Genomic DNA, 24,412 nt, shown 5'->3' with positions numbered 1-24,412 from the left:
ATATTTATCGCCAGCCAGAGGACTTGTTCGACGGAAACCTAGGACGGGCGGTAACAGCACTCAGATCTCAGATACGCTTTTGGTCCATGCTTCCGTTGACAGTCACAGGCAGAGTTGCCCTGGCTAAAATGGTCATGCTTCCCAGGCTCCTCTACTATTTTATCAATCTACCACTTTTTATCCAGGCCCCCTTCTTTTCGAAGCTCAACGCGGTTCTGCGGGACTTCATCGGGGGCGCGTCTCGGCACCATTTGGCACTTCCGAAATTGTTCCTGCCAACGGACAAAGGAGGACATGCTGCCCCCTGTTTTGAACACTATTATTTGGCTGCACAGCTGCAATGGATAGCCCGCTGGTTGGCGGATAGGGGTCGAGAAGACACTGCCATGATTGAGCCACCGTACTCTCTGTGCCATGTCACCAAGCTCTTTTACCTGCTGGCCCCACACCCGAGAAACCCGCCCTGCCGCTGCTGGAGGTGTCATACAAGTGTTTCCGAAGAGCCATGTTCCTCACTCGGAGGGTGCTCCCGTATGCGCCGGCCATACCCTTAGAGGGCTCACCAGGGGGTGGTGGGGCCATCACATGCCCCATGCTGGAGCAGTGGAGAGAAGCTGACATCCAGACACTGGGTGACCTATACAGAGATGGTACGCTGATCGCCTACGAGGCACTGGTGTCCGAAGATGGGCTGCCCCCTGGCGGGTTCTTGTTGCACCGCTCGCTTATGGAACAGTTATCGGCTAGATGGGGAGACTTGACACCAGAACCTGACCAACACTTAACCATGCAATACCTTCATGTTATGGGGAGGGGCAGACACCTGGTTCGCTGGTTTGCCGCATCGCTGTGAACCCACACAGAGATCAGGCTGGCCCCGCTCAGAGGCAAGTGGGAGCGAGACTTGGATAGGGCACTGTCCGATAAAGAATGGCAGAGACTTCTTAAGAGCCCGGTGCGCATCCCACGCAACATGCGCTTCCGCCAGATACAACTATTCATTGTCCATAGAGCCTATCTTACACCTGAACTAATCAATAGATACTTCCACCGCTCAGACAGGTCCTGCCCCAGATGTGATGAGTTGGATGCAGGAATTGTGCATCTCTTATGGCACTGTCCCAAGCTGGGGGATTACTGGAACATGGTACATACAATACTTGGGGTGTGCACGAGCCGCCTCATCCCTTTTAACTGGACGGAGTTAATACAGCACCACTTCAAGAGGTCACCCAAAGACAAAGCATCTTCCTGCTTTTTAGACCTGGGTTTGGTAGTGGCGAAACGGCTCCTCACGAGGTGATGGAAAGCACGTAACCCACCGGCTGTGCAGGCATGGGTCTCTTCCCTTCAGGAATGGGCCCGGGCGGAATGGATGGCCATACGGAGGGAGGAAACGACGGGGCTACGAAAGGAACCCATGGCGGACCAACGGGAAGGTATGCTTAAGGCCTTACAGTTGCCGGGGAAGGAGGCGGTAAGGTTGCTCCATGGCATTAGGGAAGCGGCCTGAAGACGGGACACAGAGCGGGGTGCTTTACTGACCGGATGACCCGTCACATACTTTTCCAGCCTTTAGCTCAGCAAGTCTGTGACACACACTGACCCACTGATGTATTTACGTATGGGGGTGGGCCAAAGGGGGGCGGGAGGGGGGAGATGTGATGGGATGTCTGAAGTTCATCGGCTCTTGTTTAAGTTCCCTTTTCTTACATATCTGTTAGAGTAATGTCATTTCTAGGCGGAAATATACGATTGAAAGGATCCACCTCACAGTTGTGCTATTTACTGTGCAAGGCTGAGCTGGCTGATGGACATGAACAATAACCTGAGGGCCAAAAAGGGCATCACCTGCGCTAGTCAGCCCTGAGCACAGCTAATACGCTTACGAGTCATTGCCAGTGTGGCTTCAAGGTTCCTCTCTATAGTACATTTAATGGATTGAACGTTGAGCCGGCGAAGCCGGAATGTCATGATACACTGATTATTTTTCTTGTATCACATCCTGACACGTATGAAATGTTAAAATACTAAAATGCCAATAAACAGATTTGACAAAAAAAAAAAAAACAGTGCTTGACTCAGCTCCTGAGGAGGAATGGGGTGGGGATGAAGGATCTGTATCGATCAATCAGCTGTCCCACTGTACCAGAGATGGGCCAGCCCAAGCCCCCTGAACAAAGGAGGGAGCCCATAACGCTGGAGCCAAAACAGTAAGGTTTTGAAGATTTTGAAGATTTGGTGGGAAAGGCCCTGACAGTGATGTCAGCAAGGGGTGGAGCTGAGGCCCCCAGAGCGCTGTGACTAGTAACTCCGGGGTGATTCCATTTGAAATGTCCCAGCAGACTTTGAAATGTTTTGCAAGGGTGCACCTTTTAGATTGTACAGAAGCACGGGGTGCCACAGGACTCCTCATTGAGTCCAACTCTGTATAATGTATACTTGCAACCTTTGGCAGATGTAATAATTAGTTTCATGTTTTCAATGATGTTATATTCTGATGATATACAGCTCATCAGTACTCTGTCAAACAATGCTACCTATATGGCCTCTTCTCCGTGCATCTGCCTTGCTGAGGTGGCTACATGAATGGACTTAAATTGTCTTAAGCTTAAAGTGGGAAAAACTGAGGTTCTGAGGTTGGATAGCCTGTCAAACATCTGGTCCCTGCTGGGTCCTGTACCTGTCTCCAAACCCAAGGTCAAGAATATAAGCATTTTGTTGGATGAAAAATTATCATTTGACAACAAAATGTCTCTAATGGCGGGAAAATTCTTCGGTCTCGTTAAAACTAGAAGGCTAATACAGTCCTTCTTGCCTGACCCAACCAGGAAGACAGTGGTTCAAGTTTTGATAGTGTCAAGGCTGGACTACTGTAACGATTTATCATGATGTAATATGTGACATCATCAGCAGTGCTTTGCGGGGTCACAAGTTATAGTTAGTTATTGTTAGCTCAGTTAACTATAACGGCTGAATTTTTCTATGAGTGAAATGTCCAACTAACTAACGTTCCTGAAACCTGTGGCTTTTTTCAGTGAATTTCTACATTTTTTAAAAATGCTAATTTCTAACTATAATGTCCCTGAAAGTTATGTTTTTTTTCAGTAAATTTCAAAGGTTTCTTAAATGCTAATTTCTAACTATAACATCCTTTCCTTGAAACCTATGGTTTTGTTAGTGAATTTCAAAGGTTTTCTAAATGCTAATTTCTAACTGTAACGTCCATGAAACCTATTTTTTTGTGAATTTCAAAGGTTTTTTTAAACGGTAATTCTTAACTATAAAGTCCCTCAAACCTATGGTTTTTTCAGTGAATTTCAAAGGTTTTTTAAATGCTAATTTCCAACTATCGCTACAGAGGTAGGACATGGGTAGGAAAAGAAATAAAAGCGCAAAAAGAAGCAAGAGAAATGCAGAGAGGGAACCGAAGTCCAGAAAGACAAAGAAAGGTACAGAAAGAAGCAAGAGATATGCAGAAAGAACCAACAGAGGGGCAGAAAGAGGAATTGTTGCTAAGTCATCCAGTGCCCCCAATTTTTTGATGACTGGTACTGGTGGTAACTGACTCCGACTAACAATGCCCGAAGCCAGTGGCATGCTGAAAGACACTTAGAATACAATGAAAAAACACCTGCATAACTAGGGTACACTATGGGTTGGAGTACCCCTGCGATTGGCCTGACCTCCGTGTAAGGCCCTAGTACATAATAGGTCAGGGGATTAAAACTAACTCTAAGTCAGAGGTACAGAAAGAGGCAAAATAAGTGCAGAAAGAAGCAACTGGGGTGCCAAAACAGGCAAGAGAGGAGCCAAAAGAAGCAAGTGAAGTACAGAAAGAGGCAAGAGAGGTGCAGAAAGAGTCAGGAGGGGTGCAGAAAGAAGGAAGAGAAGTGCAGAAAGAAGCGACATAGCTACTAAAAGAGGCACAAAGGGTGCAAAAAATACAAAAGAAGTGCAGAACGAACCTACAAAGGTAAAGAAAGAGGCAAAAGAGGTGCAGAAACAGGCAGGAAAGGTGCAGAAAGAGGGAACAGGGGTGCAGAAAGAGACAAGACAGGTGCATAAAGAGACAAGAGGGGTGCAGTAAGAGGCAAGAGGGTTGCAGAAAGAAGCACGTGAGGTGCAGTAAGACATAAGAGGGTTACAGAAAGAAGGAAGAGAAGTGCAGAAAGAAGCAACAGAGGTGCTGAAAGAGGCAGGAATAGAGCAGAAAGAGGTAGGAGAGGTACCGAAAGAGGAAGGATGGGTGCAGAAAGAAGGAAGAGAAGTGCATAAAGCGACAAAAGAATTTCTGAAAGAAGCAACAGAGGTGCAGAAAGAAGCAAACAAAGTACAAAATGAGGTAAGTGACAGGCAGAAAGAAGCAGGAGCAGTGCAGAAAGAACCAACCGAGGTGCAAAAAGAAGCAAGAGCAGTGTAGAAAAAGGTAGAAGAGGTGCACAAAGAGACAAGAGAGGTAGAGAAAGAAGCAGGAGGGGCATAGAAAGAAGGAAGAGAAGAGCAGAAAGAAGCAACAGAGGTGCTGAAAGAGGCGCGAAGGGTGCAGAAAGAGCAAGAGAAGTGCAGAAAGAACCAACAGAGGTACAGAAAGAGGCAAAAGAGGGGCGGAAACAGGCAAGAAAGTTGCAGAAAGAGGGATCAGGGGTGCAGAAAGAGACAAGAGAGGTGCAGAAAGAGAAAAGAGGGGTACAGAAAGAGGCAAGATGGGTGCAGAAAGAAGCAAGTGAGGTATAGAAAGAGGCAACAGAGGTGAATAAAGATGCAAGAGAGGTACAGAAAGAAGCAAAAGAAGTACAGGAAGAGGCAAGAAAATTGCTGAAAGAAGAAACAGAGGTGTGGAAAGAAGCAAGAGAAATATAGAAAGAGGCAAGTGAGGTGCAGAAAGAGGCAAGAGAGGTGCAGACAATGGCAGGAGAGCAGCAGAAAGAGGCAAGAGGGATGCAGAAAAAGGAAGAAGGATGCAGAAAGAAGCAAAAGAGGTGTAGAAAGAAGCAAGAGAAGTGCAAAATGAGGCAAGTGAGGGGCACAAATAGGCAAGAGAAGAGCAGATAGGGGCAATAGGGGTGTAAAAAGTAGCAAGAGAAGTGCAGAAAGAGGCAGGAGGGGTGCAGAAAAAGCAATCGAGGTGTAGAAGTAGGAAAGAGAATTGCTGAAAGATGCAACAGAGGTGCAGAAAGAAGCAAATGAGGTGCAGAAAGATGGAAGAGGGGTACAGAAAGATGGAAGAGAAGTGCAAAAAGAAGCAACAGATGTGCAAAAAGAGGCAAGAGGAGTGCAGAAAGAGGTAGCAGTGGTGCTCAAAGAGGTACATAAAGAGGCAGGAGGGGTGCTGAAAGAAGGAAGAGACGTGTAGAAAGTTGCAACAGAGGTGCAGAAACAGGCAGGAAAGGTGCAGAAAGAGGGAACAGGGGTGCCAAAAGAGGCAAGAGTGGTATATAAAGAAGCAAGTGAGGTGCAGAAAGATGGAACAGGGGTATAGAAAGAAGGAAGAGAAGTACAGAAAGAAGCAACCGATGTGCTGGAAGAGGCAAGAGGAGTGCCGAAAGAGGTATTAGAGGTGCACAAAGAGGCAATAGAGGTGCTGATAGAAACAACAGAGGTGTAGAAATAAGCAAGAGAAGTGCAATATGAGGCAAGTGAGGGGCAGAAAGAAGCAGGAGCAGTGCAGAAAGAACCAACCGAGGTGCAAAAAGAAGCAAGAGCAGTAGAAAAAAAGGTGAGAGGTGCACAAAGAGGAAAGAGAGGTACAGAAAGAAGCAGGAGGGGTACAGAAAGAAGGAAGAGAAGTATAGAAAGAAGCAACAGATGTGCTGGAAGATGCAAGAGGAGTGAAGAAAGAGGTATTAGATGTGCAGAAAGAGGCAAGAGAGGTAATGAAAGAGGCAGGAGGGGTACAGAAAGAAGACAGTGAGGTCAGAAAGAGGCAAAAGAATTACTGATAGAAGCAACAGAGGTGTAGAAAGAAGCAAGAGAAGTGCAGAAAAAGGTGGAAAAGGTGCACAAAGAGGTAACAGAGGTACATAAAGAGATAGCAGGGGTGCTGAAGAAGGAAGTAAAGTGCAGACAGAATCAACAGAGGTGCTGAAAGAGGTGTGAAGGGTACGTGAAGAGCAAGAGAAGTGCAAAAAGAGTCAACAGCTGTGCAGAAAGAGGCAAAAGAGGTGTAGAAACAGGCAAGAAAGGTGCAGAAAGAGTGAACAGGGGTGCAGAAAGTAGCAATAGAGTTGCAGAAAGAGAAAAGAGTTGTGCAGAAAAAAGCAAGTGATGAATAGAAAGAGGCAACAGAGGTGCATAAAGACGCAAGAGAGGTGCTGAAACAAAAAAAAGAAGCGCAGAAAGAGGCAAGAGAATTGCTGAAAGAAGCAACAGAGACGTGGAAAGAAGCACGAGAAGTGCAGAAAGAGGCAAGTGAGGTGCAGAAAGAGCTAGGAGGTACAGAAAATGCAAGAGAACAGCAGAAAGAGGCAAGAGGGATGCAAAAAAGGATATAAGGGTACAGAAAGAAGCAAGAGAGGCACAGAAAAAAGAAAGAGAAGTACAGAAAGAGGCAAAAGAGGTACAGAAAGAGGCAAGAGAGGTTCAGAAAGAGGCAAGAGAGGAGCAGAAAGAGGCAAGAGAATTGCTGAAAGAAGCAACAGAGGTGTAGAAAGAAACAAGAGAAGTGCAGAAAGAGCCAAGTGAGGTGCAGAAAGAAGCAAGAGTAGTGCAGAAAGAACCAACAGTGGTACAAAACAAGGCAAGAGGAGTGCAGAAAGAGATAGGAGAGGTGCACAAGAAAGGTACAGAAAGAGGCAGGAGGGGTGCAGAAAGAAGGAAGAGAAGTACAGAAAGAGGCAAGAGAATTGCTGAAAGAAGCAGCAGAGGTGTACAAAAAAGCAATAGAAGTACAGAAAGAGGCAAGTGGGATGCAAAAAACAACACGTGCAAAAGGAGGCAACAGGGGTATAGAAATATGTAGGAGAGGTGCACAAAGAGGCAAGAGAGGTACAGAAAGAGGCAGGAGGGGTGCAGAAAGAAGAAAGAGAAGTGCAGAAAGAAGCAATAGAAGTGCTGAAAGAGGTGCAAAGGGTGCACAAAGATCAAGAGAAGTGAAGAGAAAAGCAACAGGGGTACAGAAAGAGGCAAGAGAGGCCAGAAACAGACAGGAAAGGTACAGAAAGAGGGAACGGGGTGCAGAAAGAGTCAAGAGAGATGCAGAAAGAGGGGAGAGGGGTTCACACCGAGGCAAGAAGGGTGTGGAAATAAGCAAGTGAGGTGCAGAAAGACAGAAGAGAGGTGCAAAAACAATCAAGAAAAGTGCAGAAAGAAACCCATGTGAAGTGCAGACAGAAGCAAGAGCAGTGCAGAAAGAACCAACAGAGGTACAAAAAGAAGCAAGAGTGGTACAGAAAATGGTAGAAGAGGTGCACAAAGAGGCAAGAGGGGTACAGACAGAGGCCGGAGGGGTGCAGAAGGAAGGAAGAGAAGTGCAGAAAGAAGCAACAGAGGTGTTGAAAGAGGCGCAAAGGGTGAAGAAAGAGCAAGAGAAGTGCAGAAAGAACCAACAGAGGTGCAGACAGAACCAACAGAGGTGCAGAAAGATGCAAGAGAGGTGCAGAAACATTTAAGAGAAGTCCATAAAGATGCAACAGAGATGTAGTAAAGGGGGAAGTGGGGTAGAGACGGAGGCAAGAGGGGTGCAGAAAGAAACAAGATAGGTGCAGAAAGAGGAATGGGGTGCAGAAAGAGGAAAGAGAAGTGCAGAAATAAGCAACAGAGGTGATGAAAAAGGCACAAAGAGTGCAGAAAGAAGGAAGAGAAGTGTAGAAAGAATCAACAGAGGTACAGAAAGAGACAAGAGTAGTTCAGAAAGAGGCAGCAGAGGTACAGAACAGGAAGAAGAGGTGCAGAAAGAGCGAACATGGGTGCAGAAAGAGAGAAGGGGGGTGCCGGAAGAGGGGGGAGGGGTGCAGAAATTTGCAAGAGAGATGCAGAAAAAAGCAAGAGCAGTGTAGTAAAAAACAACAGAGGAGCAGAAGAAGGCAAGAGGGGTACAGAAAGAGGCAAAAGAAGAGCAGAAACAAGCAAAAGACATGCATAAAGAGGCTAGAGGGGTGCAGAAAGAGGCAGAACAGATGCAGAAAGAGGCAAGAGAGGTGCACAAAGAGGGAAGAAGGGTTCAGATAGAGGCAAGTGGGGTGCAGAAACAAGCAAGAGAGGTGTAGAAAGAATAAAGAGAAGTGCAGAAAGAAACAACAGAGGTGAAGAAAGAACCAAGAGCAGTGCAGAAAGAACCAACAGAGGTGCAGAAAGAGGCAAGAGAGGTACAGAAAGTGGCAAGTGAAGCGCAGAACGAAGCAAATCATGGCAGAAAGAATCAACAGAGGTGCAAAAAGAGGCAAGAGGGGTGCAGAAGCAAACACGAGAGGTGTAGAATAAGCAAGAGAAGTGCAGAAAGAAACAACAGAAGTAAAGAAAGAAGCAAGAGCGGTGCAGAAAGAAACAAAAGAGGTGCAGAAAGAGGCATGTAGGGTGCAGAAAAAAAAGAATGGTGTAGAATAAGCAAGAGAAGTGCAGGGAGAAACAACAGAGGTGAAGAAAGAAGCAAGAACGATGCATAAAGAAGCAGAAGAGGTGCAGAAACAGGCAAGAAAGGTTCAGAAAGAGGCAGTAGAGTTGCAGAAACTAGCAGAAGAGGTGCAGAAAGAGGGAACAGGGGTGCAGGAAGAGGAGTGCAGAAAGAGACAATAGGGGTGCAGGAATTTGCAAGAGAAGTGTAGAAAGAAGCAAGAGCAGCGCAGTAAGAATCAACAGAGATACACAAAGAGGCAAGAGGGATGCTGAAAGAGGCGAGAGCAGTGCAAAGAGAACCAAGAGACGTGCAGGAAAAGGAAATAAGGATGCAGAAAGAGGCACAATGGATGCAGAAAGAAGGAAGAGAAGTGCAGAAAGAAGCAACAGAGGTGCTGCAAGAGGCATGAAGGGTTCGGAAAGAGGCAAGAGAAGTGCAGAAAGAAGCAACATAGCTACAGAAAGAGGCAAGAGTGGTCCAGAAAGAGGGAAGGGAGGTGTAGAAAGAAGCAACAGAGTTGCCCAAAGAGGAAAGAGTGGTGCAGAAAGAGGCAACAGGGGTGCAGAAAGAAGCAAGAGAGGTGCAGAAACAGGCAAGGGAAGTTCAGAAATATGCAAGAGAGGTGCAGACAGAAGCAAAAGCAGTGCAAAAGAACCAACAGAGGTGCAAAAAGAGGCAAGTAAGATGCAGAAGGAGGCAAGAGACCTGCAGAAATAAGCAAGAGAGTTGCACAGACAGGCAAAAGTAATTTAAACAGGTGGACAGACTGAGGCAAGAGGGATGCAAAAATTTGGAACAGAGGTGCAGAGCAGCACAGAAAGAACCAAGAGAGGTGCAGAAAGAGGCAAGAGGGGTACAGAAAGAGGCAAGTGAGGTGCAGAACGAAGCAAATCAGGTGCAGAAAGAATCAACAGAGGTGCAAAAAGAGGCAAGAGGGGTGCAGAAAGGGTTAGGAGAGGTGCAAAAAGAGGCAATAGATACAGAAAGAGGCAGGAGGGGTGCAGAAAGAAGGAAGAGAACTACAGAAATAAGCAACAGGGGTGCTGAAGGAGGCACAAAGGGTGAAGAAAGAGAAGAGAGGTGCAGAAAGAAGCAACAGATGTACAGAAACAGGAAAGAGTGGTGCAGAAAGATGGAAGAGAGGTGTAGAAAGAGGCAAGAGAGTTGCACAAAGAGGAAATAGTGGTACAGAAACAGGCAAAAGGGGTACAGAAAGAAGCATGTGAGGTGCAGAAAGAGGCAAGGGAGGTGCAGAAACAGTCAGGAGAGGTGCAGACAGAGGGAACAGGGGTGCAGAAAGAGGCAAGAGGGGTGCAGTAAGAGGGAAGAGGGTTGCAGAAAGAGGCAAGAGGGGTGCAGAAAGAAGCAACAGAGGTGCAGAAAGAAGCACGAGAAGAGCAGAAGGTAGCAACAGAGGTGCAGAAAGAGGCAAGAGGGGTACAGAAAGAGGCAAGGGAAGTGCAGAAAGAAACAACAGAGGTACAGAAAGAGGCAACAGAAGTGTAGAAAGAGGCAATAGAGGTGCAGAAACAGGCAGGAGATGTGCAGAAAGAGGGAACAGGGGTGCATAAAGAGGCAAGAGGTGTACAGGAAGAAGCAAGTGAGGTGCAGAAAGAGGTAACAGAGGTGCAGAAATAAGCAAGAGAGGTGCAGCAAGTAGAAGAAATGAGCAGAAAGAGGCAAAAAAAGTGCAGAAAAAAATTAAGTTGCGGAAAGAAGCAACAGAAATGCAGAAAGTGGCAAGCGAGGCCCAGCAAGAAGCAAGAGTTGTTTGCACACCATTAGTACCAATTTAACACCCACATTTAGCAATAAGTAACAGGAGACCATTCTATGTTTGCAAAGTGCCTTCCACCACGCTGTAACACTAGTCGCGGCGTTTTTGGTAACGTTTGAGCCGTTTGAGCAAGAAACAAGCTTTTTTTGTTCAAATGTGCAGATTAGGCAGCAAATGATCGATTATGTGGCTAATGCGTAAAATGTATAATTGTGCGAAAGCCGGTGCAGTCAAACTTTCGCTTATTTCCAGTGGCACTGCTCATACCTCTGACAAGGTCCAGAAGTTCTCCTCAGTGATGCCTTCTTTTTTTGTCTCATAGAGTTCATAATTTAGCTTCTATGGAAACGAGGAAGACTAAACCGGAGGTTATCACTCCACAACACAGACTACTATCCCACATAATTACTTTTCATAACACATAATCCCACTCTACATAATTCCTATACACTAAATACCACATACTTTAACTGCACAACATACCACATATTTCCACTACACACAAAGTACATACACTCCACTCCAAAAACATTAGTAAAAAAACTTTTAGATTTACAATACCAATACCTCTAACTCTTGCAAATGCGAGACCTATTACATTACAATTGCTTCTTTAACTGGTAATCACGTTTGCAGAGTGGTGGAGAAAGGGGACAGGGCCTCCAACCAGCCCTCAGGAATTCCACTGCGTAGGACTTACAGGAGGTACCAGGAGTGCCTCTTGGCCCCCAAAGTCCCTCAGGAGTAAAGTGGACTTCATCCCCTAACCAGTACTGTGCCAAGAGGTGTGTTTGCAGAGTGGTGGAAAAAGGGGTGTGTGGCCCCCGAAGACCTCTTAACAATCCCACTGTGGCCCCCAAGGACATCCTTGGGGGCCAAGTACCCCTTCTATTACGTACAGTAAGTCCCACACAGCAGCATTGCTAAGTTCTCATAGCAGGTCACCCCCCTCTCCCCACCACTCTGCAAACGCGCTCCGTGGCATGATCTTGCCTGTGGATTTAGGTCCCCTTGCCTCCTGAGGGTCCCTGGGGGCCAATGAGCCCTCCTGTTACCTCCAGTAAGTCCCACACAGCTGGATTGCTGAGAGTGGTCCGAGGCCATGGCCCCTTTTTATACCACTCTGCAAACGCGCTTACTGGCGCACTGCTGCTTGGGGAATTAAATCCACTTCCGTCTGAGGTCCTCAGGACACAAGGGGACCTCATCACCCCACCACCAATGCGCCAAGAGGTACATTTGCAGAGTAGTGTAAAAAGGGGCATGGTCTCAGACCACCTCTCAGCAATCCCACTGTGTGGGGCTCACTGGAGGTTCCTGGTGACATAGTTGGCCACTTAGGACCCTTAGGATTGAAGGGGACTTAATCCCCCAATTCAGAACACACCAGAAGGTGCAATTGCTTAGTGGTGCAGGGAGGGGACGGGGCCTTCGTCGAGATGCCGGCTTTTCATTAAAAAAATATTTTTAGAAGGGGGGCTGTGTGGCCTCCCTTCTTTTAGTATGTTTTGGGCCCTGGAAGCCCCATCCACCAGGGCCTGAGCATTTATTTTATATTAATTTCTTTAAATTTCCAGGGAGGGGGGACACGCAGCTCCCCTCTCCTGGGCCACTTCTGGCCCCTGGGACCCCATCCCCCAGGGCCTGGACTCTTTTATATATATATATATATTTAAAAAATCCAGGAAGAGGGAGGTGTGCATGGCTCTCCTCCACTGGGCCACTCTCCCCCGGGGCCTGGCCTCTTTTTTTCATTTTTCTGGGAGGGGGGCCGCAAGGCCACTTCTGGCCCTGGAGCCCCATCCCTTGGGGCCTGGCCAGCCTGGTTTTGTTTGGGGAGAGGGGCCACATGGCCCCACTCCTGAGGCCATAGATGTCTCAGGGGATCTTATCCCCCGGGGCTCGGCCTTATTTATTTATTTATTAATATCAAAAGGAAGGGGGCTGAGTGGCCATCCTCCCAGCCCACCTCTTGCCCCAGGGACCCCATCTCCCGGGGCTGGCCCTCAAGTTGGGGACTATGGGGGGAGCCCTAATGCCCCCATGGTCCCTCCGGCTCCACGCCTCCTGCGGGAGATGGCATTGCTTTTGGACAAGGGGAGCTGCTGACATGCAGCTCCCTTGTCCAAAAGCAATTCTGCTTTGCTTGTTGGAAGCGAGAGCAGGTTTCCTGCTCTCACTTTCAACAAGCAAAGCAGTGTTTGCAATATGCGGCTCCTGCCCTGATATTGCAAACAGGAATGTCCCAAGGGACATTGCTGGAGCCAGCCCTGGGGGGTGGTGGTCCCCAGGGCCGTCGAGGGCTCTACGAGGGGATCCCCTCCCTTCCAGTACAAAGCCCTGGGGAAGGGTTGGTTCCCTGGGCTTGGGGGGCACGCAAGGCCCCCCATTAATTAAAAAGCCCCAGGAGGTGGTGGTCCCCAGGGCTTGGGGGAGCCCGCAAGCCTCCCTTATTAAAGAAGAAAGCCCCTGGAGGTAGTGGATCCCAGGGCTTGTGGGCACACAAGGCCCCCCATTATTTAAAAAACCCCAGGAGGTGGTGGTCCCTGGGGCTCGGGGGCCCACAAGGCTTCCCCATTAATTAAATGCCCTGGGGAGCTGCCGGTCCCCGGGACGACCTGCGAGACCCCATATATCCTTAACTAAGCCCCAGGGAGGTGGCATTCCCTTTGGCTGTGGTAATCCCCGCAGGCCCCTGCTCCATAATTGCATATTGCCCCCGGGACCTGGCCCACCTGGGCTTAAGGATAACGAAGCGCGGGGGCCTGCGCTTCATTTTTTTTTCCGTCCGGTTTTGCAAACCCAGGACAAATATATTTTTTCATGCTTTTTTGGGTCCAATGGGTCCTTGTGGGACCCACTGAGCAGGCCTAGGAGGTCAGGGTGTTTGTACCCTGCCCGTTTTTCTTGTTTTTTAACCTTTTTTTAAACTGTTTTCTTGTGACACGGTTACCGAGTCACAAGATGGCTGCCAACACATTCTGGTTTGGAGTGTTGGCAGCCAATCAGAATTTAGCTCATGCTCGGGAAGGTTCGCAAACCCTCCTCGGTGCTCAGATATATACATTTTTATTTTTTTAATTTCTCAGGAACTACTGAACGGATTTACACCATTTAAAAAAAGACAGGTCAGTGCAGAGAAAGATTAGGCCATCACTCACAATAGAGGTTAAATACTCACTTGGGATTTATTGGTAAAAACAACAATTGTGTTTCGGCGGTGAGCGTTTCTCAGTGTCAGAAGCTGCCACGTTCTCACTAGTTTTTTGTCAATTATTTCAACATAGACAGCAAAAATGGGCTTGCTCTATGACAACAATAATGTTACGCCATCGTGCAACATACAACATTTCCTTTTTGTTCAGTGAACATACTCTCGAAGTTGCATCTTAAATTTTTTACGTTTTTTAAGACCGAATAATTTATAATCAAAGGAAATTTTCATGGTATAATATCCCTTCTTCTTACCAATTTCAGGATAGTGTGCTAATTATTATTACATGATCTGCAAATGGATGGGTCAGATTAATCAAGGAATATTTTTCATCACTTCATCATTTTATTCCGTGACCTCATATTTGAGCTTGGATGGGCTTTTAGCCAAAGAATCTCCTATGAGTTCATTTTCACCATCCCCTCTAGTCTTACCAAATTCAGGATAGTGTGCTGGATAATAATTACGTGATCTGCAATACATGGGACAGCTTAATCAAAGCAATTTATACATCATTTCATTATTTTGTTTTGTGAACTCATAATAGTGCCCTGGATGGGCTTATACACAAAGAATCACCAATAAGTTCATCTTCTCCATACACTCTAGACCCCATAGGACCTAGCACTTAATTCTTCTTTTTCTTTTTTCTCATTTTTTTAACTGAACTTCTAAGTCTTCACTAATGCCCTTTCCTGACGTGTCCTCTCTATAAGTAGACCCATAACTCATCCCTACAGTTTAGCCCTAGTGGTGATTTTGTCTCTATGTCAATTATATATCTGGATTCTAATCTTCGCAGTTTTTTCTGTCTATCACCACCTCTATTATCTCGTGGTACATGATCCATGCAGAAAAATTTGAGCAAGGACCTATTGCTTTGATGGTAGGTTTCAAAATGTTGTGCAGCTGGATATTTGGAATCCTTATTGCTTGTTGCTCTCTGATGTTTTAAGATACTCATTTTCATGGATGAATCATACTCCCCATGTATCTCAGTCCACAGGGGCACGTTAAACAGTACATCGTATATAGTGTGTTACAATTAATTAATTTTGTTATTTTCTTTAGATCATGTAGACCTTGAACATCTGTAGGAGCTTAAATTTTTGCTGTTAGCAGAGGACTTACATTTACCGCAGGGAAAGAATCCCAGCAGGTGCTGAAGATTTGAGGGCAGCTTATTCGACAATAGATGGCTCTCCACTATTTGATCTTTATTGAATCTGGACTCCCTGAATGTTAATGAGGAGTGGGATGGAAGGTCCCGGCCTATATCTTGGTTGGATTGTAATATCCTCCAGTTCCCTTGAATTATCCTCCTCACGTGGCTTGCCGCACTGGAAAAGCTTGTTATCATTCTTAAGTTATTCTTTACATCCCTATCCTTTACTTTGAGCTCATCCCTCATCAAATCTGCCATGTCTTTCTTCTCCACTTTTTCCATGGCTTTCTTCAAAACTCTTCTTTGATAGCCTCTCACCTCAATCTTTTTTAAATATGTTTATTGATTTTCATCAAACAGAAAAACGTCAATATGCATGTCTGATAGCACATTATGATCAATACAAACAAAAATATACACAAGCCCCCCGCCCCATTCCCTCCCACCTGGCCCCAGGCTGAAACTAATATGTGACCAAACTGGTCTAAACGTACATTTGGTTGAGTAACATCATAAATGTGGAATCTGATATCTTGAAGACCTGAACATAGACATGTTGCAAAAATAGAATTGAACTACCATCATAAGCAGTAGGACATACTAGTATTCCCACCATGGAGCAGTTCTGAGGGTAAAAGTGAGCTCGAACAGGAAGCCAGCCAAGACCTATATATATACCATCATACTGAATCTGGACAGGCGAGCAGATATGCCATTAGTGGGGCCCAGAAGTACTTCGGACGTGAGGGCTCAGGAAGTTCCTCCTTATAAGTTTGTAGTTGAGTCTTAAAGCACAGCAGATAACAGAGCCATTTTTTCTTGGTTGGAGCCGCCTTTGCCCCCCAACATTGTGCCACAGCTCTCTTCGCAAACAGGGTAGCTAGTGCAATTATGTGTCTATTACAGGGCTTGAAACATTTGACATACCCTAGTAAGCAGAGTTCGGGGGTGCACTGTACTGGTTCCTGAATAATATCATTAGCATCTTCGTCACTTCCTCCCTGAAAGAAAACACACACCCACATTCCGACGCCACATGCACAAAGTCTGTGTCTGTCCCTCCACACCTCACACAGTTAGCATTCTCCCGCAAACCATATTTAAAAAGCTGCATCGGGGTATAATATAGTTGGTGCAGAAACTTAAAATGTATTATTCTCGAGTTACAATTAGCCGTCAGACGGCCAGTAAGTGTACAGCATGCTATCCACATGTCAGGGGTAAAAGCGTCTTCCAACACTGCCTGCCACTTTACAAATGAGGGGAGCTCGTGCTGCTCCCACTCGCGCAACGATGCGTTATAAAGTTTTGTGATTAGTCCCTGACGTTCTGCACTCACCAACATCGCCTGCAAGGCCCGCAGTGTGGTAGGTTCAGCCGGGAAGTCCGGATACACAGTTCTGATGGCCTGCCTCACACGCACGTACGTGAAGTGCAACATGAAACCTCTATCCTCCCCCTTTTGCACCTCTTGTAGGGATTGAAGCGACCCTTCTCATAAAGATCCCCGATCCGCGTGATTATGACTTTGGTCAATTCACAAAGAGCTCTCTGTTCAAGCTGATATATCCGGATGGGACATCAGGGGTAATAACGGGGCATATAAATACGGTAGTCGAGCTCTGTCTGCTAGCTGTCGGCAAGTCCAAGCCGTGCATTGCAATTTGTTAATCTCAGTCCGGGGGCAACCCGTACCTCCTGACAGGGTCGCCACCTGAACGGCCATTGGAAGCACCGCGTCCGCCTCCACAGCCACATGGGGCTGATAGCGCTGCGGGTAGTGCCAATAATGAGCAAACTGAGCCTGAGCACACAGGTAATACAGTCTGAAATCAGGAGCGTCAAAGGCCCCTCGCTCAAATGGTTGCACCAGAAGGTCCCACTTACACCTTGACTTTTTCCCACCCAAGACAAACATTGATAACACGGACTGAAGAGTTTTGAAGAATGCCATATTCAATTTGATAGGAATATTGATGAAGAAGTAAAATAATTTGGGGAGAAAGGTCATTTTGACGATTGCCAGTCTATCCGGAAACGAAAGGGGCAGGAGGGCCCATCGTTCGGCTCTCTCAGTGATACTCGTGATCGCCCGCCCATAGTTCTCTCCGAAATCAACACCTCCGAGTCCCTATGAATCCAGACCGCTGTATATTTCACAGGGTCTGACGTCCAGGTCAACGGAAACTCTAGTGCAATCTCCTTCGTGTGTGCCGTAAGGGGGAAGATCATTGACTTCGACCAATTGATCCCTAGGCCTGAGAAGTGCTCAAACTTGACATATTCCCTAAGTAGCTCAGGTAGGTACACCTCGGGGTAGCACACGTAGAGCAACATCTCGTCTGCGTATAATGATACCACTAGTGGTCTCTGTCGGAACCGCAACGCAGCCACACCATGCAATTGCTGAAGTTTACAGGCGAGAGGTTCAAGGGCAAGTGAAAATTGTATAGGTGACAGCGGGCATCCCTGATGGGTGACACCCCTGTTCGGGATCTGTGTAGATACCCACCCATTCACACGCACCCTGGCAACAGGGTCGTCATATAGTACCCTGATCCATTTTAAGAAAAAGGGAGGAAACCCCATCTGTAGCAGAACAGTAAACAAGTATGGCCATTGTAATGAATCAAAGGTTTTATCTGCATCTAAGAGTACAGCAACAGCCTGAAAATCAGGGTTAAAGTAATGTAAAGTGGAGAAAATAGTACGGAGGATATGTGTAGTGGAGCTCGCCGTGACAAATCCACACTGGTCAGGTAGGACCAGCAGGGGAACCTATGGCTGCAACCTAGTTGCAATCATCTTAGCAAGGATTTTTGCATCGATTTTTAATATTGAAAGTGGCCGGTACGATTCGCATTTATTCGGAAACTTGCCAGGTTTCAACAGTGTTACTAGTAAGGCCTCCCGCTGAGACGGGGGCAGTTTCCCCATGTCGTAAGCCTCCGCAAAGACTTTCAGTAAACATGGGGCCAGTTCAGACGCGTACGCCTTATAGAATTCGCTAGGCAGCCCATTCATTCCGGCTGCCTTGCAGGTTGGGAGTGACATGATAGCCATTTTCACGTCCTCCTCATCAAACGGCTGCACCAGCTATTCCCTGTGCGTATTGGAATGCCAGCCCAATGCTACATCATCTAGGTACGCACCAATCTCCTCAGAAGATATATCATGTTTGGCTGTGTATAGCCGGGTATAGAATTGCACAAATGTCTCATTGATTTCAGGAGTGGAGTAGTGGGGTACATCATCTTGGTCCAGCATTTCCGCAATGTGTTCCTGGGTCCTAGGCGCAGCTAGTTTCTACACCAAAGATCTACTCGGGCAGGGGCCCTCCCTCCCCATAATATCGAGCTATCTTACGACAGGCACAGTGAAGCAGCTCTTGGTCCACTGTTTTGTCATGTTCAGTGATGAGTGACCGTATGTCTACCAGTTTTGTCGGAGAAGGGTTTACCTCATACCCCCGTTCAAGTGCGGAGATATCGGAGGCCAGCTTTTTAACTCAGCGATGGATATCTCGCAGCACTCCTGCCTGTGCCACAATGCACACCCCTCTAATAGTCACCTTAAAGGCCTCACAGAGCACCTCTGCACCTTCAACAGTACCCTCGTTTTCACGGAAATAATTGCCAATCGCCTCCGTGACAGTCTGTTTAAAAACCGGGTCAACCAATTCTGTGGGCTGCAATCGCCACAAATAAGGCGAACGTTCGCATGTGGGAACCTGCAGGTCCAGGGTTACCGGAGAATGGTACGACAGTGTTCGCGCTTCGTGTTTCACCCCCATCCCCCACGAGCAGGCCGTCTCAGAAAGTAGCCAGTAGTCCAAGTGGGACCAGGACCTGTGTACAGTGGATATGAATGTGCTCTCCCTGCTGTCAGGATGGCGACACCTCCACACATCAAAGAGGTTTCCTGCAATGCAGATTCCCCGCAGCGCCTCAGAAGCCTGCTTAAGGCGCATCTCACCACTACTTGTTCTGTCTAATCGTGAATCCAGACACACATTAAAATCGCCGCCCCAAATGATCGCCGCCTGAGGAAACGCAGAAATCCTATGCCACACATCTGAATAAAAAGATAGAACGTCCGCATTTGGGCCGTACACATTCACCAGCAATACACTTGTTGTGGTGCTGAGCCTTGCATTCACACAGTGTAAAGTTGACATGAGCTTATTAGAAGTTTAAACGCCAATTTTCCTTTCTGCTGCCTTTTGCACACGGCACACACTTTATTAATTGTTTAGAGTTTTTTGCTTCACATGAGAATAATTTGTTTTTCTACATTAGTAGCCTTGCTTGGTAAGCTTAGTCTGAACAGTGAGTGCTGAGGCCTTCAAGGTTATTTCAACACAGTGGTTGTTGTTTTTCAGACTGATCAGCGCACGTTCTAGACATAACACATATGCAGCTGTGGCCACCTCTGATAATGGCACGTTAAATAATGCACTGCGTAGGCATGATCACACACACTTGGAGAACATTCGTATGCGGAGAGCTTGTGCAGAATTTGATGTGATCCACTTCTGCTAAATACCAGAGGTATGGGGCCGCCTATGTAATCCCAACGAGAACTTCTTTAGTTATAAAAAAACCTACTAGCAAGGGAGGGTGAAATATAGGTATATATTTAACCTGTTTCCGTTTAGCATTATAACATGCTTTCTTCCTTTGTATTTTATGGAATAGTAACTATGCTGACAATCTTGTTTCTAATAATATGTCTGCTTGTATTAGCTAAAGTGCTGCGCATAAGAAGCTGGCGTTAGAAATAAATATTTCACACTTGCTCGTGTCTCTTTTTACTCCGTTTTGGACTTGTTTGAGAGTATAACTAAAGAGTGTTCTTGTTTTCCACATTGCCTGAGGTAACCTAAGTCGAATGTTCTGGGTTGTCTAATCATTGGTTTCTTTGCTATAGGACTAAGAGCTAATGAGACACTGATGTTGGGTACTAAGGTGAGTATTAGCACATTCTAATTCACTAAGGTCCTAAGTCTCTGTGCACAGTTCTGTGTAGGAGCCGAATCTCTGCAACACGTTCATGCCACCCAAGGAGCCATGAAGGAGCGCCACTCTTCCTTGCTCATCTGTCTCCTCCCGAATTACCCTGAATGGGACTCCCTTTTTAACTAGAACCAATGCTCCCTTGGAATAAGAGGAGTAGGAAGATGCAACCCGGATGCTCGCCCAGCGTGCTCCCAGTCCCCTCGCCGATTCCACAGTAAGGCGGGACTCCTGCAGCAGCGCCACCTGCACTCCCATACGATCTAAATAGGCAAAGACAGACCTAATCTTTTTTGGGGAGTTCAGCCCTCGCACGTTCCAGGTGAGAAAACGGACAGTATTATTCACTCTCAGCAGTGTTTAATAAAGTAGCTAATTGCCCCATTAAGACACCACACATTCCAGGCCACACAAGTATAGTCAAACCATTGCAAGAAGATGACCAGATTGCATAGTACGTTTCCACTTCAGGTTTCGCATTCCCGCATCAGTACCCCCAACTGTCCAAGTCCCCATCCCCCACCCACTTCAGCACCCCCAACTCACCAAAGCCATTCCTTCCCTGAACACCCCCACCCCAACCCAACACAAATAATAACGTGTAGACATGGGGTATACCCATCGGGGGGCGTTGAGAACTTCTGTCCTCCTATCAGATAGGAGGTGGCTAAGCAAACATCATTTGTACCTGAATTCCAGTTCAACACAATAGTGCCTGTAGCCCCAGGGGCGAGCACAGACGACATGGTAGAGTTACCGCCCCTGCAGTGCGAAATGTTACCTCTGTGCAATCTCGTGAATAAGAGACCAATATTCAATGAAACCCATGCCCTCTCAACGCATTGAGTTTTGAGGGCAGAGTCATACTCCTTTCTCCAAAGTCTTTCCAGTTTTTGACACTGCTTTTTCAGTAATATAAGATGGTTGTTGTACAACTGGCTTTTTTAGGATGTGTTTTAATTTTGGTCGTTTTCTTGGTGACACATACATCTAACGACTGGGTAATCCTATTCTCCCATTGCTGATAATCCTCATCGAGTTTGCCAGCAAAATTGGGCATATTGTCCCTCAAAACTGTTCTCCAGGTGTGGGGGACCAGCTTGGACCAGCTTCTAGTAGCGATGGTCTGGGCCCTAATCTTGGTCTGCTGGGCAGGTTTGGGTAGCCTGAAGAGAATAAGGAAATGGTCAGACCAGGGAACTGGGATTGCTTTGGAAACTGTTATCTGGGGGTTGTTGAAAAAGATAAGATCCAATGTGTGCCCTTTCTCATGAGTAGGTGTTGACACATGTTGGGTTAATTGTAGTGCCTCAAGGTCTCCCTGCAACCTTCTGATGGTGGGGCATCCTGTGCGTCGAAATGCAGGTTGAAATCCCCTAAGATTGTCAAGACCTAAAAACAACAACAACAAAAAATCCATCACTCTTTTATCCCTCCACTATCCTTTTCAATCAAAATTAACAGACTAACATGTTCACTTCCCAAATTCTATATTCAACTATTCTAATTCACCACTAATCCTTTATGGGTTCCGGAGTGGCGTGCTTCAACACCCCATCAGGGGTAAAAAGTTATATATGAATGCAAACCTTTCTTCCCCTTTTATCCCTCCGCTATCCTTCTCACTCCAAATAACTGAATACAAACCTTTTTCCTCCTCTATCCTTCTGCTATCATTCCAAATCCAAATAACTGACTAACCTATCCACCACTTAAAATGTACTTGCATATTTCACTATACTCATTCAACACTAATCCTCTATGGGTCCCGGAGTAGTGTGCTACTCGCTGAAAAAGCACTTCGATGCCTCGTCAGGGGTAGTAAGCGCTATATAAATGCCATTACAATACAATACAATACGTAACAGTGCAAGCTATAACTTGTTGTGGGGATAACGTCCGCTTCAGTCCTTAGTCTCAGAGGTTGCTTGAGATTCGATCCGCCTCTCTTCAAATTTTTTTGCGTGTTCATTGGCTCCTTTAGGAGTGGTGAAAATTTTAGAGGCACTGTCAGACCCTATCCGCAGGCGAGCCGGGTATAACACTGCATACGGAACCCCTTCCGTCTTCAGGAACTTCTTTACGGCCCCAAACTCCCTGGGAGCTGCATGTACAGCCACAGTGAAGTCCGGGAAGAAAGATAGGGTACTTCCCTGATGCTCAATAGTCTCCTTCTCCCTGGCCATGCGCAGGATGGAGTTGAGGTCTCTATAATTAAGCACCCTAGCAATTATTGGGCACGGCGGCGCACCAGGGACCGGCTTAGTAGCCAGAGAGCGGTGCGCAAGTTCAATAACAAACATAGATGACAAGTGGGTGGTCCCAAAGATCTCTGTGATCAGTCTCTCAATGAAGGTCTCCATGTTCCCTACATTCGTGAACTCCGGCAGACCAATGATGCGTTTATTGTTCCGCCGAGAGCGGGCCTCCAAGTCCTCATTCTTCACCTGAATGAGGGAGAGGACTTTCTCCATATTCAAGGTCTTCTCCGCAATGTCACTTAGGCCATCATTAGCGGCGGATACCCGTTGTTCCACCTCTCCCATGCGGGCATTTTATTTTTCAAGCTGGGAAGACATGTGGTCCAGGCGATGGTTAACTGCAGTCATCGCACCTTCTATGGACTGGAGGATTCGCTGAATGGCAAGGAGTGTGGTCTCCTGTGTGGATTGTTCTGTCACAGAAGCATCAGCCTCTGAGTCCGAGGCCGCCCTTTAGGATGGCTTTGGTGTTTTACGCGCCTCAAACGTGAGACGCGTTTGTGACTTTTCATTCCTGCCCATTATGCCTCCAACAAGAGCGTCCCCACACAGGAAGAGCCTGTACCCTGTATACGTCAGGAGTGACCACCAAGCTGAGTCAAATATGGTCGCACTATCCAGGTCCCTGCACCGTGCCCAGCGGTCAGGATCTCGCACTGTCCTCACGGAGGGATAGGCAGACAAGGTACGCCCCACGTGTCAATTGCATCAAGGGCAAGTGTCAGGGGGTTAAGCTACAGATCTCTGAAACTGGTAGACGGCTAAACGCTCCTCTGTAGTGGTCAGCACCAAAGCACCATTTGCGACGTCACTCCAGCAAGCCCAGAGTTACAGTGCACACAGCCATCAGTATCAGAGGAAGGAATCTATAGCACAGTTCTAAGGGAAAAGGATCACCCCACTCCACTATGTGGTAACAGCACTCTTCAAGCCACAGACCCAAGGGGCCGCGCCTTCACCGGCAATGCTCAACAGACAGTGGGGCGTTGCAAAATGGTAGCGCTCACAAACCCCAGGCATCCTCAAACTCGGTGCTAGTCGAAGTGAATCCCACAACAGAACCTCCAGCTGCAGCTCCGTCCTGACCCCTAACTGGGGGGCAGGCTCACAGTGTCAGTACGGCAGTTGCGAGGGGAAGGGCAGCAATACGGGCCACACACACAGGCCGCAGGGCCTAGCCAGCTCCTCAAGCCCCGGTCTTGCGCAGCTCCGCATCAACCCACAAGCCCCAGCACACCGCAGCGGAACCCGGGCACAGAGCGCACCAGTACCGCCCCGCCTCCATGGACTCAGGCCCAGCACACGCCGCGCCCCACTCACCGTCACCAGCACCAGGGACCCGGGCACCGGCGTCCGGCAGGAGTCCTCCGTTTCTCCTAGTTTTTTGGCAAGTGACAGCACACCACTCCGTCGCAGCAGGGGCGAGGAATCTCTCACAGCCCGTTGCCGCTCCGAGTCAGTGGCCAGCAGCGTCCAGCAGCAGGGGTCTAAATGTGTCACAGGTCCCAATCATGCCATCCGCGCCTCGTTTCAGGATTAATAGGCCACCAGCTTCACAGCACTTCCGGCACCGCCATTTTGCGCCTCTCAGGTGTCTGTCATCTTTGGCACGATCACACGCAGGGATTGACCTCACGAACCCCGCTAGGCATGCAGGGCACTTTCCTCGCCTGGCACACCCCCTCAAGGCCACAGATAGCAAGGATTTAGAGCGGAGAATGGACGGATTGTGGCTTAGCAGGGCAGAGCCTCACTCAAGTGCGGCCATCTTGCTGTGCGCCCTCTAGCGCCCCATCACCTCAAATCTTTGAATGCTCTCTTGAGCTCCCTTCCGGAAATCCTCCTCTCTCGAGCTGTTTCTCTTAATCCTAAGCATTTCCCCGTATGGAATACATTTTACTAAATTGAAGGGATGACTTCTTGTCGCATGTAACACTGAGCTACCCACTGTGGGTTTCCTGTAAAAGACTGTGTTGATTTTATTGTCACTCACAAATACTCTCAGGTTAAGAAAATTGACCTGAGAGGAGCTGATCTCACTTGTAAACTTGAGAACCAAATTGTTATTTTTCAGGCTTGAGATATATCACTTAGCTGACTCCTCTGTCCCTCTCCATATAATAACTACCTTCGGAGAATCTATGCATCAACTCTCCCTTCCATGGCAACTCTCTTTCATATCTACTTCAGGACTTTCAGCGCCTATGTATCCTACTGTCCCATAGACTCCTCTCTAATACAATTGTTTCCGTGTATCTTGTTTGACGCCTTATGTAACCCCAGCATGTGCTGCTATTGTGTTCCATATCCTGTTGTACACCGTTTGCTTTTTTTTACCATTATTATATTCATTTTTAGCCACTCTTTATGTACCTCATTTTGTGCTTATTCCTACCATTACCATATATGTCACTATGTACCCGGCA

This window comes from Lissotriton vulgaris, chromosome 2_1, assembly GCF_964263255.1.
Source record: "Lissotriton vulgaris chromosome 2_1, aLisVul1.2, whole genome shotgun sequence".
In the NCBI taxonomy this organism is placed as follows: domain Eukaryota; kingdom Metazoa; phylum Chordata; class Amphibia; order Caudata; family Salamandridae; genus Lissotriton; species Lissotriton vulgaris.
This window is presented reverse-complemented; position numbering follows the sequence as displayed.